Genomic DNA, 13898 nt, shown 5'->3' on the forward strand with positions numbered 1-13898 from the left:
CCTCCACAACTCGCCACCCTCAAACCTGACTTCTGATCGCAAATGCCAATTGCGCCTGCACACAGACTGAAAAATTCAGGCCAGCACATTTTGATGTTTGTCAGCCAGCACATTCCCAGTAACTCTCCTGGTGTGCCCGCAAGCGAATCAAATACACTGTTTTATTGTCACTGATAACTACGTTTTTAACATACCAAGAATCATGGACCCCTGGGGGGCGGGGGGATCAACAAAAGACCACGGAGTAATGAAAAGCAACTGTTTTCTCTTCTTTCACCTGCTTTTGTTAGAAACCCCTGGCTGTGATGGCTCAGTTGGTTGAGTAACGCCCGTGCACCCGAGAGGTTGCCAGTTTGATCCCATCAGGACATAAGCCTGGGTTGCGGGTTTGATCCCCAGTTGGCAACCAATCAATGTTTCTCACTCTGTGTTTCTCTTTCTCTCTCTCCCTCCCTCCCTTCCTTCCTCCTTCTCTCTAAGCATGTCCTTGGGTGAGGATTAAAAAACAGAAAAGTGCTGAAACCGGTTTGGCTCAGTGGACAGAGCGTCGGCCTGCGGACTGAAAGGTCCCAGGTTCTATTCCGGTCAAGGGCATGTACCTTGGTTGCGGGCACATCCCCGGTGGGGAGTGTGCAGGAGGCAGCTGATCGATGTTTCTCTCTCATCGATGTTTCTAACTCTCTATCTCTCTCCCTTCCTCTCTGTAAAAAATCAATAAAATATATTTTAAAAAAAACAAAACACCCATGGCACATAACCACAGCTAAAAAGTAAAAAAAAAAATAAATAAATAAAATAATAATAATAATAATAAAGTCATCAATATAAGGAGAGGGAGGAAAATAGAAGAGGCATTGAGAGAAAGGAACAGGCAGAAAGAGTGAAATAAAGAAGAGGAGAAAGCGTGAAGGAGGATGGGGGAAGGAAGGTGGCTGCTGGCAGAGCAGAGAGTGGGCCAGACAATGAGAGAGACAGGTGGCTGGGGGCTCTGAAGGGAGGACGTGAGCCTGAGACACGGCTCCTCACACATTCAGCTGCTCATTTCGGGTGTGGAGAAATAGATGGGCCATTTTTAATACACTGTGTTAGATTTCTCTACTCTCTTTTTTAAAATCAAATATGTGGTTTCTTTGTTTTGACACAATGACACAAAATTAAGGTATCACCAGGGGAAAATCCTTTGTTCCACTTACAACATGGAAATACCTTTTTGAATCACCCATCGTTTGGCTAAAAGGCCCTATTTTTGAATCATCATCCTCTCCTCCTCCTTCCTTCGGAGGAAGGCATGGGTCTCACACCCACCGTCACGCACCCGGTGCTAGCAGACCACTCTATGGCCATCCTGTGCATGTGCTCAATGATTTAATCAAGTAATTCCATGCACTCAACAAGTACTCACAGGGCCTCTGCAGTGCTGAGCAAGACACAGCCCCCACACTCAGGAGCTTCAGTTCAACAGGGAAATGAAACAGACCACAATGCAAGCTGGAGAGGCTGGTACAGGCCACGTGAGTGCTACACACCAGGCCTTGCCTCTGAACGGAAGGCAGGCTCAGTTTGAACTCAGCCATCAAGAAAAGCATTTGAGCAGCAGGTGTTTGAGCTGGATATTTAAAGGGGTGGGTTAGGTAAATGCAAGGCAGATGACAAAGGGTGCAGGGAGGACAAAGTAGAGGAAGTATTGACTAGTGCAAATTACCACGTACACGGGTTCCTGTTGGTAAGCAGTGAAAGACAAGGCTGAGACTGGGACTGTGCTCAGAGGCCTGGACTCCACAACAGTCTGGAACAGGAGAGGGACAGTAGAACCGGAAAGGAAGGGACCTTTTTTAAAAATATTTTTATGTATTTTTGTTTTATTTTTTTTAATTTCAGAGAGGAGGGGAGAGAGAGAGAGAAACATCAATGATGAGAGAGAATCATTGATGGGCTGCGTCCTGCATGACCCCTACTGGGGACCACGCCCACAACCCAGGCATGTTCCCTGACCGGGAATCCAACCGTGACCTCCTGGTTCACAGGTCGATGCTCAACCACTGAGCCACACTGGCCAGGCGGGAAGGGACATTTTGAGGGAGACGGTGCAAGCGCCACAACACCTCAACACTCAATGACCAACTGGATGTGGGAGTGTGAAGAGGAGGAGAAAAGTCAGACTAACCCAAGTGATCGAGAGCAGGTTACAGAGAGAAGAATGCCAGCACAAAAACCATTGAGGAGGTACTGAGGACACAGTATCTCCCCTACAGGCCGCCTCCCTAATAATGCATAGCCTGGATCTATCGTGAGAAAGCACCCAAAGACCCCAAGTTGAAGGGTACTCCACAAAATAACCCGCCTGTACCCTTCTAAAGTGTCAAGGTCATGAAAGACAAAGGACAACTGAGGAAAGCGCTAGATGGCGGGAAACTAAAGAGGCACAACTAACACAGTACAAGATCCTGGATTGGGTCCTGGGCCAGGAAGAGACTTTTTAAAAAATATTTACCCCCTTTTTGCTATAAAAGACATTCTTCTGACTATTGGTGGCACCTGAATAAATCTGTAGATTAGACAATTATACAGAATCCATGTTAATTTCTTGATTTTGGATACATGTTATGCAAGAAAATGTCCTTGTCTTTTTTTAGGACATATACACTGAAGTGCTAGAAGAGGGGAGGTAAAGAGGACCGTGTCTACAAGTAACTCTGAAATGGTTCAAGAAAGATTACAAGAACATACGCAGGTATGCATATGTCTAAACACGTGTGTGGAGAGGGAGAATGTGAAAGAGCGGGAAGGATAAAGCAAGTGTGGTAAATAGTTAACACTGTAGAATTGGAGCAAAAGGTATCCGGGGGAAATGATTAAGGAAGCTAGGGTGAAGAGCTGTTTCGAGACAACTAGGCTTGTGGTATCCGATTCTGAATGGAATTTGGGGAGGGCAGAGCCAGACATGTAGCTTGGAAGGCGTCTGGGAGGCCTGAGTACAACCTGGTTAAAAGCAGGGCTCTGAACCACAGTACCCAGTATGGCACCAGATAACTGTCCATTAACAACGAATGCTGGCTGAGAGGAAAGGAAGAGAAAAAGGTGCCCAGGATCCCACATCATCCTACGTTCAGAAGTCAGGAGGGTGGAGGAGAGAAATGAGGTCTGAGTCGCACCTGGAGAACCAGAGAAGAAGAGAGGCTCAAGAGGACAGCGACTGCTGGAGGCAGACACAGGGGCAGAAACCAAGGTGGGGAAGGGCCTCAGCTCCGCAGCCAGGACCCCTCCCCAGGAGCAAGACAAGAAAGCAGTTTCAACAGAAAGGTGAGGGTGAGGGTGAGGCCAGCGAAGAAGTGGGCAATCAGAGGAAGGAGGCCGGGGGCAGTCAACACAGGGGCCTCATACAACACAGAACTGCTGCCTCGTACAGGAGCCCACGGGGCTACTTAGATTGGATTTGAATTAATTTAAAATTGACAAAAATTAGAGATTCAATCCCTCAGTGACACTGGCCACATTTCACACGCTCAGCAGTTGCACGTGGCTAGGGATTCCCATGTTGGACAGGGCAGATATCAAATGTTTGCATCATCAAAGAAAGTCATACTGGACAGAGCTGGGATGCCAGCACGGTGCCTTCCATTATTAGAATGATGACTTACTTGACTATACGGTGAGGGGAAGGTTGGGGCAGGGGAAGGAGGGATGGAAGAAACTGAAGGGAGGAACAAATGGAGCAAGTTTCCAAAAGAGACGAGGAGGGAGGGAAGAACTCCAGAGACTGGGGAGTATGGAGTGCATGCGGGTTAATTTGGGGAGGGGAATGAGAAGTATTTTCTTCCCTGGAGAAAGAAAACAAAGCAGGACAAAAATGGGCAAAGACACAGGCTTAGGTGAGGAGGGAACTTTGGGAGCTTATACTGAGGGAGAGGGCACTCAACGGGGGCATGGATGTCCTTAATCTTATCGATGAAGAAAGGCTATCTCCCAAAAGGAAACTGACTGGAAGTTTAAGGAATGGAAAAGTCTGGCATAACCTCTAAAACAGCGGTTCTCAACCTTCTGGCCCTTTAAATACAGTTCCTCATGTTGTGACCCAACCATAAAATTATTTTTGTTGCTACTTCATAACTGTAATGTTGCTGCTGTTATGAATCGTAATGTAAATATCTGATATGCAGGATGGTCTTAGGCGACCCCTGTGAAAGGGTCGTTCGACCACCAAAGGGGTCGCGACCCACAGGTTGAGAACCACTGCTCTAAAAGAATGCAGTCCGGAACTAATTAACCAAGGATTTTTTTTTTAATTTAAAAAAAATTTTTTTCACAGAAAAGCTAGACCTCGGTGAAATTAGAATGGAGCCAGCTTAAATGTTGAATGGAATCAGTCTTCCCGTCTTTGTGACTTTCTCCTGGATAACTTGGTAGGCTGGAGAAGATAAAGCAGGTAATGAGGGTGATTTTGGATTGAGGACTGCCATATGAGAAGTCCAACGTGTTAAGACAAAGGTTCTGGGATTCCAGACAGAACTGAAATGGCTGGCAACGTATAAGGGCCAAGTGGAGAAATGGAGTGAACAGCTAGCAATGAAAGACCAGAGTCCTCAGTGATGGCTGAAACTTGGTGCAGTGCGGGGTGGGGGGATGGGAGGGTCAGATAACCAGGCTGAAGTCCAAGGTGAAGCCCAGATCTTAAAGGTGGAAAAAATTCCCAAGACTCAACAAGCCATGGGAGTTGATGTTGAGGACCCTGAGGAACTTCAAGGTCATCGAATTAATAGCGCCTCAACATAACCCCAAAGTCACTGGCAAGAGACAAGGTAGAAAAGAGAACCAAGCCAGTTGCTCGTGCCTGTTTGTTACTTTTAAAAAAAAATAATTTTTATTGATTTCAGAGAGGAAGGGAGAGGGAGAGCGAGATAGAAACATCAATGATGAGAGAGAATCATCGATTGGCTGCCTCCTGCACACCCCCCACTAGGGATCGAGCCCACAACCAGGCATGTGCCCTGACCGGGAATCGAACCATGACCTCCTGGTTCACAGGTCGATGCTCAACCACTGAGCCACCCCCGGCAGGGCTGTTACTTTTTTTGTAGCATCAAGGGAAGTGATTCCCAAACCTGTGTGCTCATCAGATTCACCGGGGGAGCTGTTTTCTCTCCCCATCTTCCTTTCTCCCCCTTCCTTTTTTTTGGGGGGGTGGGGTGGGGGGTTGTTTTTAAAATAAGGATTCATACATGTTGCTACCTTGATGATTCTCATGTGGAATGTTTGGGAGAGTCTAAAGCAGGGGTCCTCAAACTTTTTAAACAGGGGGCCAGTTCACTGTCCCTCAGACCGTTGGAGGGCCGGACTATAGTTTTAAAACAAAACTATGAACAAATTCCTATGCACACTGCACATATCTTATTTTGAAGTAAAAAAAAACAAAACAGGAACAAATACAATATTTGTATTTGCATGTGGCCCGTGGGCCGTAGTTTGAGGACCCCTGGTCTAAAGAGCCACATTTTTTTTCAAAATGCTCCAGGTGATCCTGAGCCAGCAGGTTTGGCAAGTACTGATGAGTGATGAGAAGGAAGGTGTGGAGCACAAGCAGGCAGCATGCTCTCTAAAGACTTTGTCAGTGGTGGGTTCACGGTTTGGAGGTGGCTCTGAGAAGCCAGGGGGAGGCCAATCCATGTTTTGGTGAAGTGGGAGAGGGCTCTGGTGCTGGGGGCAGGGGCGGGGGGGAACAGGAGATGGGCTCCGCCTCAGAAAAGTGAAAATACAGGAGTATGGCTGTAGGATGTAAGAAACGAGACTGAATGGTGGGTTGGAGACACACAGGTTAGCGGCCTACAGAGAGAGGTGGCTGAAGTTCATGAGGGTTCCTGGTGTGTGAGGTGTGATTTGTTAAGGGTTTATAGGCTTAGTGGCTGAATTCCTGGGGAGTAAGAATTTTTCTGTCTGGATGCTATCAGATTTCTAACATGTAAGCCATTAAAGATTATTAAGCCCTCAGGTAAACAAGCTTGCAGAAGCTTAATCATTAACACCGAGAATGCTGTCTTCCCAACCCACCTTTTTATACCGATGAAACCAGACTGGGATGAATACCAAGGACAGCCTCAGAGCAGAAAGCGAGAAGGGTCAACCCCAGAGGCTGTGAGAAGGACCAGGGATTCCCTCCCTTCCCTCTCAGGGTATAAGCTGAGGATACAGAAAGGGGCCTGGGTGTCTTTTCAGCACCAGCCAATGCTAAAAATAGAAGCGGTGTCACAGCCTCCTGGGTCTCAGGAGCACCACACACACACACACACACACACACACACACTCACACACTCCATGCCAGGGTCCTGAAGGATGAGACATGTGCAAATCCTAGGGATGGTTCTCAGTAAAGAATATATTTACTGTCACAAACCCAACTCTTATTTAAGAGCAAGCTGCCCCTGCTCCAGAGAGAGCTGCACTTCTGTGGGTTCAAGTCATGCTAGCATTGCTTCTGGTGACTCCTGTGAAATAATTTCCAATACTGACATACACAGACAATAAGATGAAGGCGTGATCCCAGCCAGGCACTCCCGTGCACCACACACACACACACACACACACACACACCCTCATGCATACTGAAGAAATGACTCATTTAATTTGCTGCTGCCTGCCACTATTGGGTCTTGATTCTACTTATTCAGATACAAAGTTTCCTATTAGATTAACTACAGGAACGAACTCAGGAGTATTAAGCCTGATTTCGTTCATGACTTTAGAGCACCCAGGAGGTGTTAACCTGGCCATCTTGAGAAGTCACTCTCTGGACCACCTACCGCTTTCTCTCCATGATCGTCTACAAAACTGTAACATTTCTTGCCACTTGAGAACCAATTCATGGGCGCCCTTGTACAATATACATGGTTAAGCCCTGTAGATGCTGTACCTGCAGAGCCAGTACTTTGGGGCCCTTTGTCGTCTCCCAGTGCAATGGCACAACAGCACCGTGGAGCTGCGAAGAACCCGAGCCTCTCCTTTTAACGAAGCGGGGCGGGGGGTAGGTTGACCCGTCCAAGGTCACTCAGCTCCCTGGCAATGTGTGCACCACCCCAGCTCCTCCAAACAAGCCCTCGGCTCGGGGCTTCCGCGGGTTTGCTCGCATGCAGCCTCTCCCCAGCCCCCGCAAAAATGCAATGTCGGTTGCGCTTTGTGCCCAACTTCATTCCTGCGCGTCAGCAAGCAGTGAACCCTCTCGCCGGCAGCGGGTCACACGGGCCACGCGCGTCTCTCCGTGTCCCCCACGTATATCTCCCCGGGGGCTGCCCCAAGGTCACCGGCCGCCCCGGACCGCGGGATGCCGAGTCGGGGGCCCGGGACGCGGCACTCACCCTCGCGGGGGGCGGGCGGGCGCGCCGCGGCTCCCCTGGTCCTCGCGGGCGCGGCTGGGTGCGGTGGCCGCCGGCGCGGGCTGTGCGGGGAGCCCGGCTGCGGGCCCGCGCCGCGGGGAGCGCCGTCCAATCAGCGCGCGCCTGCCGCCTGGCCCGGCGCGCGGCCCGGCCGGGTTCGCGGCTCCCGGGGGACGCGAGCCGCCGCGCGCCGCCCGAGCGGCTTCCGGGCGCGTTGCCTGGACGCGGTTGCCGTGGCAGCCCGAGCTGGAGGCTTTCCCCGCGCGCCCGCGCCCAGCCCGGCGCCGCCCTCGGCCCGCCGCGCTCCCGCACCCAAAATAGCCTCTCCTCTCGGCGCCGTTGGCCCCCGGGCCCCCAGCCCCGCGCCCGCACTGGGCGGGCCGGGATTTCGCTGGTGGGAAAATAGATCCTGTCGTAGGGCTCGTGGGCTTGCAGGGAGAGGTGTTGAAATGGTGCCTGATTAAGATAGTAGCCGCGGTGGCTGCGCTGTAATTCTCTTCGGAGCTCTGATATCCCTATGGACGGAACCCCTCTCCCACAAAAGGCATTATTTACTCCCACCCACCCATGCACACTGGGAGGAGTTATTTTCTTAGGCCACTGTCTGGGAAACAGCTCGGCGTCGACGCCCCAACTGTGCAGGTGAACTTACCCTCGCGCCTGCCAGGTGTTGTCATTTGATGAAAACACCTTGATACCCGCTGCAGGGACCAAGGATTGTGCCTGCCCGCAACAGACAGACCCTGCTCCCAGCCCTCTTTCTCACATCCTTTCCTTCTCCCTTCCGCCTCATCCCCACTCCCAGGGCGTCCTAACTCTTTGCACCTTCCTTTCTATTTGCATTCTCAGCGGGATGCACAAGCCAATCCACTCATAATTTTGCTTCCTCCCCTGCGAACGGGATTTAATTTAAGCAGAGTTGAGGACGCCCACCTTTGCCGGCCTCACCGCCTCCGTTTCATACCTCTGTCGTGTTGCTAGTATTCACCCAGGATAGGTTTTCCTGTCTCTCTTCCCTGCCAGCCTGAGCCCCTCCACCCAGGGAAGGAGCGTGACGTGGTAGAAAGACCCTGGGTTGTGAAGCTAAACTGAGCTGTTTTGGAGTCCTCTCTCCAGCAGTTATTTCTGTGTGGCCTTGGGTATTCTGTGGCTGTTTCGACACCTATAAAACAGGATAATACTCCCCACACACACACAAAAGATTCATGCATCCCTAACATTCTTTCAGCCAGCAATATTTATTGGATGCCTGCCAAATGCTAGAAACTGCCTCCCTCTAAGCTAAGACACAGTGGTGGAGAAGAAAAAGACACCTGCTCTCTGCTCTCATAGAGGCTATAGCCTGAGACACAGTAATCAAATAATCACAGACACCTGTGAAACTGCCATTGTGCTAAGGAGAGTTCATGACCTTGAGACTTGTGATGCATCCCTTTAGCACAATGATTATGCTTTCCTTTTCCCCCTTAGCTTCCCACGGCCTGTCACATGGTATGCACTCAGTAAATATGCATGTATTAAATTGAATCCTATGTCAGTGATAACAGTACCCCCAGTAACTTTTTGCCAATGGCAATATATCTGAAACATATGTAACTTGGCACAATGTCTGGAAGGGTGTGCAGGTGTCACTGGAAAGTGCCCATGCAAACACAGCCCTTCACCCAGTCCTGAGAAACGTTCCGATGCCTCTTGCCTGTCCCCACTCAGGTTGCCTTCCAGTGTGCAGGGTGTGCAGCTCAGATGGGCTCATGAGAGACCCCTCTGCCTGATGTCTTCTTTCTGCTTCCGATTCCACCCTCTCCCCATGTCCCAGCTCCATCCTGCCACTCCTCCTGGAGTCAGAACCTCAGGGCACCCATTCCTGGATTCCTAGAAGGGTAATAGTGGATCCTTACAGTTCTCAGAGTAACATCAGTTAAACAGGAAACTCCTTCCTGCTACTCTGCTGGCCTTCAGAGCATAACTTTGGTGCATTACTTGCCACAAGATTCCATCACTCTCCAGGGGAGAGAAGGAGAGGGCTGGGAGGTGAGGGGGCCTTGTCACCTATATACACCCTTTTATTTACCGGTAGGTTGACTAATTTCTTTCTCAAAAACCATACCAATAAACATAAGTAAAATCTAAAATTAAAAAAAATTGCAGCTCTTTCAAACTGAATTCCTCAGTAAGAATCCTGAAGTTTCACAGTAGCCTTAAACCAGACCCATGACTTCCCACTTCTAACCTTTTTTTTTCCTTTCCAGGTGATTATTTTGAATCTGAGGGGATGAAATTTAGTGCACAAGGATTTAAACCTACCCTAGTTTCTCCAACTCTTACACTATTTCTGTAGAATAAATTTCAAAGAACTGTTTTTCCAGAATCGTTTGATAATGACTCATTACAGGAAATAGATTTTTCTGTGTTACTTTAACTTAAAAGCTATGATTTCTCACAAATTATTTTATACTGGCAAAGGTTACCAAAAATAGCTCATCAAAGAGAGCAATTTTATAAACGTGTTAGCTGTCATACTATTCACTAACCAGTCATTAAATACCAATACCCTGTGCAGTATATGGTGCTAGATGCTGTGGAGTTTTGTGGGGCTTTTTAAAAGTTATTTATTGCATAACTGAGTTCTGGTCTTCCCTGTGTCTCAGCACCGCTACTAGTCATGAAGACATAATGTACAGGGCATCTATGAGGCCAGCAAGCAGACTCATTAGGTAGAGGCCAAGGGCTTGTATAGGTCAAAAGCGGTATTTGTTAAAGGGCTGGAAAGCAGGCCAAGAAGGTGGTGAGCCCTGCAGGCTGGATACGAGTGAGCACTTTACCTTATAGTCAGCAATTCTCCATCAAGGCTTATAACTCAGTGTGGTGTCAAAATCCATTGTGAGGCCTGTCACATGGTGTCACACAGTGTTCCTCTCTAGTAATAAGGTGCCAAGGGATTGACCTACAAAGCATGGTCCTATATAGGGTCCAAAAAGAGCGAGAGGGATCCTACAGAGGGAACAATGAGGAAGAACCAGAGACATAAGAATAAGCACAATGTCAGAGACGCTCCAGGGGGAAAGGTTCAAGGTGACAGGTTCTACCAGCAGTCAGGAAAAATATTCTCCAGCTATCAGATTGCTGTGGGTTAAAAAATAAAAATAAAAAATGGCAACTGGATAAATGCAAGAGCAAGTGTAGGTCACTCTGTAGAGAAGTTGGTCAGTGTAGGGAAGGTGAAAAAATAAGACCCATAGAGAGGTTTCTAATGCCGAGTGGACATTTTCAAGATAGGAGCAAACAGCCTCTGCGTCTACCTGTGCTGTCGCAGTAGTGAAGAAATGGAGAGCATTCCCCGGCCGGTGTGGCTAAGCGCTTGAGCATTGACCCAGGAACCAAGAGGTTACTGGTTCGATTCCCAGTCAGGGCACATGCCCAGGTTGTGAGCTTGATTCCCAGTAGGGGACATGCTCATCGATGTTTCTAGCTCTCTATCTCTCTCCCTTCCTCTCTGTAAAAAATCAATAAAATATATATTAAAAAAAAAGAAATGGAGAACACAACATATCATTTTGCATTAACTCAATCTAAATCCTGCCATTAATTTCATCATCGCGATATCCATTTTCTTTTTAAAAATTCATCAAATAAGAGAAATCTTACATTGAGCAAAGGTGGGGTTCAGACCTATGACATTATTCTCTTAATAACCAACTAAAACCTTGGGTTAACAATCAGTTAATACAATATATATTATTCTTTATGGCTTTTCTTTGTTGATAGTAGTAACATCTTAGAATTAAGGAAAGCCCACTTTTCCCTTTTTTTTGATGTAGAAAGAATGGATTTTTCATATGTTTTGAGTAAACTGTAATTGACTTACTTGTTTTTACTAATCATTTCCCTTCATGTGCTGGCTAATTCTCTCAAATACTATGTTTTGCTTATGAACTTGTTGGTGTCTTATCTATCTCACAAAGATGTTTAAAAGAAACTATAATTAAGGCACAACCAGGAGGGAAAGCATAAAATATTAAAAGATTCTTCCCTGCCCAGCCAGTGTGGCTCAGTGGTTGAGCGTTGACCTACGAACCAGGAGGTCGTGGTTCGATTCCAGGTCAGTGCACATGCCCAGGTTGTGGACTCCATCCCCAGTGTGGGGCGTGCAGGAGGCAGCCAATCAATGATTCTCTCTCATTATTGATGTTTCTATCTTTTTCTCTCTCTCTCCCTTCCTCTCTGAAATAAAAAAATATACATATTTTTTTAAAATAAAAAGATTCTTCCTAGTAGTGTTAATTTGGGAAGTGTTACTTGTGTCTTAACTTACATAATTGCTGGTGAACCTAAGAAGGCAGAGTCAGCCTGGGTTGTGCTGGCATAGCATATAAGTCATAACACTACTCTCTAGAGGGTAAACTCTGGAATAAAGCAAGATTTGTCCGAAGAGTTTATGGGCAGAAATTCTAGACTAACCTTATAATAAAATGGATTCAACCAAAACTCAGCTTAGTGCAGGGGAGCATTATAGAAAATTCCATTGCACATTGATTTTGGAAAACATTTCTTTCCAACAATTTTCAGAAAAATAAGATCTATATAGGGTGGGCAAATGTAGTTAACAGTTGTATGTGAAACAGAGTTTATTCTTGTATTATTTAATAATTATTGTATTATTTTCCATATGAACGCTATATACATATATATCTTTAAGCTATTCTGAAACTTCATGCCACAATGGCCCAGTTCAATACTGTTCCGCAAGCATTTGTGTTTATTTACCTTGTTATGACACCACAGTTTAGACAATGAGGCCGCACATAAACGGACGCGCTTGTTTCAGCTTCTCGGCCAAGTCGTACATTATTGGACAGTGACCCTCACAGGTAATAATATTAAAGGACAACTTTTACTTCTGTTCAACAACAAAAGAAATGGCAATACCCATGCACAATAATACATGCAACATACATGTTACAGTGTACGGTGCCATGCCAAGCCACATTGAAGCTGGGAGAAGGAAAAATCAGAACTATCAGTCCTGTTCTTTAAAAATTCTTTATTAATCATTGATTTTGAAAATACTGCATTAAAATATTACCTTCACGGCTGAGCTTTTGGGGAACCCCCTTAAATTTTGCACTTGTGACAAGTGCCTCACTCACCTCACCTTGACCCTGTCCCTATTGTCATAATAGCCAACGTTTATGGGTCAGACCCTGTGCAAAATGCTTTACCTGCTGTATTTTATTTCTTTATGGCAACAATCTATGAGTGAAACTGAGGCTTGTTCAAGGTCCCAAAGCTGGTAAGTGCTAGAGCTTGGATTTGAACGTGGGCACCTCTGATGCCACAGCCTGTGCTTTAACCAGCGACCGCATGAGACTGAAGTCCATTCACAAATTTCAATATGTAGGATGTGTGGCATAGTGAGACCTAAATAAATGTTGTTTCCTTTTCCCTTTCCTTCCCCAATGATAGCATATATCAAAGAATATGAATAGAAACATATTTAAAAAATTATTTTGAGACAGCAAGCTAATTTTAACATGCTATCTGATTTCTAAACCTTTATCTCAGGTCGACACAAACAAAAGAGTGAGGATTTATTGTAATCTTCCAAATGAATCTGATAAAAGAATCTTTATTTTGAAATATACAGAGCTAAAACTGTTTTGGGATTTGAGCATCTCCTTAAATAATGAAACTAAAGCAAGTTCTTGATTAGTGCATGCTTGCCAGCCAAAGGTATATAGAGTGATATATTAATAGACACTACATATCCTGCACTTAAAATAAATTAATATTATGCAGTTGCTCTTACATGATAGGAAGAATTTCTCTTTGTTTCCCCTCCAGCATTTGGATACATTCACCGTTTTCATGCACATATAACAGACTTCCCAAGACAAGGTGAATGGGTTGTAGGATTTTCTCTCAGGACCTGGAGCCCCACATTGTCATTTCGTAGGTTATCATTACTACATACTCAGGAAATAGCTTTCTCTTCCCCATACAACTCATAAATTTAACACATTTTTTCCCTTAGAATGATCCATGCTGTAAAGTTGCTGGAAACCATTGGTATGTGCTTAGGCAAGTCACCTAACCTCTCTTTGATTCAGTTTTATCTGTAAAAATGAGGCTAATGTAGCATCGACCTCATTGGGTTCTAATAAAGATCAAAAGCACCAGTTCATGTAAAAAGCTTAGAATACTATTTTAGTTACTATTTTAATGTCATTTATTATCTAATATCATATAAATTTCATTACTTTTTCCTGAAACCCAAAATTAATATTGGCTCAACTATCTTACTAGTCCTTATGGAACAAAATTACGTAATTAATCTGGTTGACTCATTCCTCACACAATTACTGATGTTGCTTATCTTGGAACAATCCTAAGTATCCTTCTGGTGTCAGCCACACCCCATAACCATCTCTTTCCTTTGCATGTAGCTATCAATGACCTAGTCAATGTATGTATCCAGCTCCTAATATCCTGGATCATTTTTGGCTGCACCTAACTCAAATGACAAGGTCTCTCCTCTCC

At 46.1% G+C, this 13898-nt stretch overlaps 1 protein-coding gene across 4 annotated transcripts in view; it reads right to left on the reverse strand.

Annotated features, from left to right (window-relative positions):
• Nucleotides 1–7435, reverse strand: part of FAM81A (family with sequence similarity 81 member A) — a 73316-nt gene extending 65881 nt beyond the window's left edge. The window contains exon 1 of one of the 4 annotated variants that reach the window (XM_014446947.2): nt 7344–7435. The gene's annotated coding sequence lies outside the window, so the exon portion shown is untranslated. Of the gene's footprint in view, nt 1–6901; nt 7076–7343 lie in introns of those variants that run through there. The other 3 variants (XM_006104683.3, XM_006104681.3, XM_023745855.1) reach the window with 3 other exon arrangements.
• Nucleotides 7436–13898: the final 6463 nt, after the last annotated feature.

Source organism: Myotis lucifugus, unplaced genomic scaffold, assembly GCF_000147115.1.
Source record: "Myotis lucifugus unplaced genomic scaffold, Myoluc2.0 scaffold_588, whole genome shotgun sequence".
Classification (NCBI taxonomy): domain Eukaryota; kingdom Metazoa; phylum Chordata; class Mammalia; order Chiroptera; family Vespertilionidae; genus Myotis; species Myotis lucifugus.